Here is a 5734-nt window from a genome sequence, read left to right on the forward strand (position 1 = left end):
GGGTTTGATTGGGGAAGGTAGGTAGAAATAGGCAGGTAGGCAATGTTTTGTTGTCTTAGTGCATTTAAAGTAACTATAGAGTGGTAGATGAGTGGAACGGACTCAGTAATCATGTAGTTAGTGCCAGGACACTAGAGAGCTTTAAGAGAAGATTAGACAAGTTTATGGATGGGGATAACAGATGGAAATAGGTAGGAGTGTTTCATACAGGGACTGCCACGTGTAAGCCTGGTCGCTTCTTGCAGCTTCCCTTATTTCTTATGTTCTTATGTTCTTAAAATGATCATTCTTTAATAATTTTAGGATGGGGAAGGAGAGAGAGATGAGTTAAAGAAAGTGAGTGCATAAATGGTTAAATGTTCCTAGTTTGATTCGGGAAGATAGGGAGAAATAGGCTTGGTAATGTTTTATGGTCTCGGTGGATTTAATATTAACAAGGATAATAATTCGTTGATGAAGTAAATTAAGGACCTGAACTGGAGTAGAAAGAGTGAGGGTGTATAAAGAGCTGGATCTGCTGGGTTTAACTGGGAGATGATAGGTTGAAATAGATACGAGAGATGAAAATAGATAGCTAATGTTTTGTGACGTACCAATGCATTCAGTATTAACTAAAATAATAATTTGTACATGCTTTCATTTGTGATTAATGTTGTGATTGCACGAGATGACCTCAAGATAAAGCACTGAACTCTATTTTGGCGTCCCCGCGAGGCAGTCCCGCAGCACCACAATAGGAGAGGTACTCGCGGGGCAGAGGACAAGCCCCATGGCAACCTGTCCAAACTCCTTTTTGTGGACTTACTTATTTACAGTGAGTGTTGCTGTTGTTGAGTGTTGCGGCAACCGAAAACACTCTTGTCTTGTGTGTGTGTGTGTGTGTGTGTGTGTGTGTGTGTGTGTGTGTGTGTGTGTGTTTGTGTGTTCACGGTCCGGAGCGAGCATTGCACTCTACTATAAGCCATTTATGGTGAAGAAAAAAAAAACATAATATTAATAGTTAAGATTGAGTGAGGCCTTTGTTCGCACTCACCTTATCAGTACATCGTTTATTGTAACAGCACAAACAATACTGCCCTTCAGATCTTGAGCCACAGGACGGCTTGGCCCGCTAGGCAACACCCGCGGCCGCCCCTGGTCCTGGTGGGCGGCGGGGCGACGGCGTGGGGCCTCGGCGGCGGGAGTCAACCCTGCCTATCACTTTTCCGCCATCAGGAAATCGAAAGGTCTGAGTTGTTTAGCACTTTTGCAATATTTAAGACCTTTATGATGAGGAGGCCCGCTGCTATTTGGGCCTACGAGCTGCGTGGCCGTGAAGTCGATGGCTCTTGGGGAAAAATGCTTTTACCGATCCGCTAGCGGGTGGCGGGAGGCGGAGTGAATAGCGGCCGTGTGGAGTGCTGTGTGCTGGTGTGCTGGTGTGCTGGCTGACGGAATTGATTGGCCCCTTCATGCTTGCCTCCCTGTGCTGAGTGCTGTGGGCTAGTGGATTATAGGTCCTAGTCATGCTGAATGTTATGAAAGGAGCACTGTAGTTGACTAGTAGTGTGTTTCTATGAGAGAACATAAAAATACACGAATGATGCAAGAATCCATCAGTCCTACACGTGGCAGTCCCAGTAAATGAGTAAAGGTTTAAGAATAAAGGCTGGTAGGTTACAGGTCCTGGTTATACTGAAGGCTGTGGAAGGTGCAGTGTGGTAGCGCCATTTAGGAACAGGGTAAGAAGGCATACATCGCAGATCAGCATAACACACTCATATGGTCTCGTGCTGTTACATAATGATTTGTGTTATTTATAGTGTGTACTCAGCATCAAAGGTAAAGGAGCTTAACAAAAGAAGTCACTGGAAAATACGAAATTCATGTTGATTTTTTTTATTTATTTATTTTTTTTTAGGTATTTTTTCTGAAGTTTTGCAGACTGAGCTCTTTGTTTCAGCTTTTTTTGTCGTTTCTACCGGCAATAAAACATTTTCATTCCATAATAATTCTGGGAAAAAAACGAAGCCAAAGTAGACTTTAATATACGTTAAATATTTTTTGTATGTAATTGATAATAATACTTTGAATAGATGTTTTATGTGTGTGTATGAGAGAGAGAGAGAGAGAGAGAGAGAGAGAGAGAGAGAGAGAGAGAGAGAGAGAGAGAGAGAGAGAGAGAGAGACTACTACCATCACTACCACCACCATATATATATTTTTTTCCTACCTTCCCCTCACCTCTCCCTACTTCCTTCCATTTCTCTCTCCCTTTCCCTCAGTCTTCCTCTCCCTCCATCCCCCTCCCTCTCTCACCATCCCTCTCTCTTTCTCTTCACTTAAGCTGAGAATCGATGAAAATATAACACCAAAATATAAATGAAAGAAAAACAAAACTATTCTGCAATTCATTATAAAAAAAAGTCAAAGATTGTGAACTGCTTAGCTTTTCATATTCCTGGACGAGAGACAGAGAGAGAGAGAGAGAGAGAGAGAGAGAGAGAGAGAGAGAGAGAGAGAGAGAGAGAGAGAGAGAGAGAGAGAGAGAGAGAGAGAGAGACGTCATACGCCCTCGCCATTCCAGTCATTCTCGGCCACATTCCCATTTCCAGCCCAGAGAGAGAGAGAGAGAGAGAGAGAGAGAGAGAGAGAGAGAGAGAGAGAGAGAGAGAGAGAGAGAGAGAGAGAGAGAGAGAGAGAGAGGGAGGGAGAGAGAGAGAGAGAGAGAGAGAGAGAGAGAGAGAGAGAGAGAGAGAGAGAGAGAGAGAGAGAGAGAGAGAGAGAGAGAGAGAGAGAAACAGTGTCACTCGTGCAGATGTTGTTGCGAGACACAAAGATGCTGCGGCAGAGAGAGAGAGAGAGAGAGAGAGAGAGAGAGAGAGAGAGAGAGAGAGAGAGAGAGAGAGAGAGAGAGAGAGAGAGAGAGAGAGAAATGGACACATCTGCTCCACACTCAACTGACACACACACAAACACACATGGTTCATATACATATCCTGGTAACATTGTGTCAGGCGAGAGAGAGAGAGAGAGAGAGAGAGAGAGAGAGAGAGAGAGAGAGAGAGAGAGAGAGGGACGTGGAAGACAATGAGAGACAAGTTTTCTTCTGACACTATTTAACATTTCCACTCATTAGTCCCTTTTATCAACGCCTCGTCACCTTCCCTTCCTCCCTCCCTCCCTCCCTCCCTTTGAGAGAAAAATAAATAAAAGTACTAATGATTATAAAAAAAGAGAGGGAGAGAGAGAGAGAGAGAAAAGTGGTGCGTATCCGGAAAATTCATTGTCTTGTAGGGGACAAAAGGTAGAGAGAGAGAGAGAGAGAGAGAGAGAGAGAGAGAGAGAGAGAGAGAGAGAGAGAGAGAGAGAGAGAGAGAGAGAGAGAGAGGTTACGTTCCCCTCGACTATGAACGGAAACGAGTCTTGCGACGCTGAATACTTTATACAAGACTCCCTTCCTTCATAATTGGCTCTGAGAGAGAGAGAGAGAGAGAGAGAGAGAGAGAGAGAGAGAGAGAGAGAGAGAGAGAGAGAGAGAGAGAGAGAGAGGAGACGTCAAGACAACAGCGGACGTGGACAAGGTGTGGCTGGTGATGGCAGTGGTGGGGGTGGGAGTGGTAGTGGTGGTGGTGGTTAATGGACATCATTCTCTTATCATTAATTATTCCTCATGTTTCTTTCTCTCCTTTGTTAGTCAGAGAGAGAGAGAGAGAGAGAGAGAGAGAGAGAGAGAGAGAGAGAGAGAGAGAGAGAGAGAGAGACTTGACAAGCTCGGCCCTGGCAGAAATTAATGTAACGAACGCACCGCCACCGTCTTATCGCGGCCCCGGAACAGCTGTGACACGAGGGGACGCCTGACAGAGAGACAGACAGACTGACTCCCCCCGCTGCCTGCTGCTCATTAACGCTGCACACTCAGAAACACGCGGGACCTCAACCACTGGCGTCTTCAAGGGTGGGAATACAGAACTAGTACCACCACCACCATCTCTTCCTCCCATGTTAAAGCAAGCGTATTTGAAATTAAGATGAGGTGGGGAAAAATTGCCTTCTTGTCTGTGGCTGATGTGTGGAGACTGGCTGGCTAGTGAGTGACGGGAAGTGTGTGGTGATGTGAGTGGAAGTTTCTTTTAAGCATATTTATTTATTCCTTTCTCTCTCTTCTTTCTTTTTCTGATTTTCGTGATGTTTGTTTGCTCGTGTGGTGCTGCTGGCTTGTGCTGACCGGTTGGGCGAGTGACTGAGTGACTGGTTAAATGGTTGGGTGGGTTTGTGAATGGTTGACTGACTGGCTGACTGACTGACTGGTTGCTTGCTTGGTTGGTTGAATGGTTGGCTGGCTAATTGACTGACTGAACGACTGGCAGATTTAGTGACTAACTGACGGACTGGCTGACTGTGTACCTAAAATAACTAATTAATTCATTCACAATCTAAGTAACTAACTCAACAAACTATCAGACCAACTGACTAACTGACTGACAAAGGGACTGACTTGCTGACTGTCTTGTTGGTGGCAGCGGTGGTGTGTGTAAGAAAGGAGGAAAAGGAGGAGGAGAAGGGTGTGTTATATAAGCAACCTGTATATAGAGTAGCTAATTAAACGTTTTTCTGGCGCTCGTATCTAAGGCGGGAATGAAGATAATTCGTGTGGAAATTGGGGAGCTGATTGATTTAATTTTTGTGAATCATTATCCTTCATTCTGCTGTGGAGGGAAAGTGGTTTGTTATTGTTATTTATGATGACTAAAATATTCCTGTGTACTCTTTTTTTTTTTTTCTTTGTGATTTTTTTTCTCTTGATTTTCGAGATTTTTTTTTTTGTGTGTGTGTGTGGGATTCGTTGCAGGATTATTTGAAAGTAATTTATTTTCTTGGTCTTTATTTTTGTTTATATTTTAAAATGAATGTATTATTTTTCACGACAGTCTCTGGAGGGCTTTGGTGCAAGACTGATTAAAAGTTATGTTATTTTCTTCTTTCTAGGATAATAATGTTTTTTTTGAATAATGTTTGAAAGTTAAGAAAAAAATAAACAAGCACACATGATCCTAGTTTTAATTAGTGAGAGGTGAAGAAAAATTTATGACTTTCACGTGTAAAACTTTACTATCATTAACTGAACCTAACAAGACCTAACATGGCAAGAAATTAGTTGTAAGAATATTTAAAAACAAACTACAATTGCAACTAGTAAAAAAGATCCTTGTTTTTAATTAGTTACGTAAATGACTTTCACGTAAGTTTATGACATCCACGTGTTAGCTTTATTTTTCCTTTGCTGTGTAGTAGGGTCTATTACTATTAACCTAAATTGACCTAATAAAATCTAACTTTATTAATATTTGTAAGGATTATCGAAAAAAAAATAGTACACGTGTCTAATTCAAGCTGTCATTAACTTATCCAAATCTAATTTAAACCCATCTGATGTACAGTAGTTAACGGTAAACTTCATTATTCTTACTTATTTTAACCTAAGCTAAGCCAATTTAAAAGAATAGGGATTATCAAGAATTTACATGTTAAGCATTCTTCTTCTTCTCCTTTTTGTTGTTGTTGTTGTTGTTGTTGTTGTTGTTGTTGTTGTTGTTGTTGTTGCTGTTATTGTTGTTGTTTTTGTTCTTGTTGTTGTTGTCTTCTTCTTCTTCTTCTTCTTCTTCTTCTTCTTCTTCTTCTTCTTGTGTGTGCAGTGTGGCGCCGCGTTCATTGCCCAGTAAGGAGCGAGTCACAGCCCTGGTCTGCCCACACT

This window comes from Scylla paramamosain, chromosome 14, assembly GCF_035594125.1.
Source record: "Scylla paramamosain isolate STU-SP2022 chromosome 14, ASM3559412v1, whole genome shotgun sequence".
Classification (NCBI taxonomy): Eukaryota; Metazoa; Arthropoda; class Malacostraca; order Decapoda; family Portunidae; genus Scylla; species Scylla paramamosain.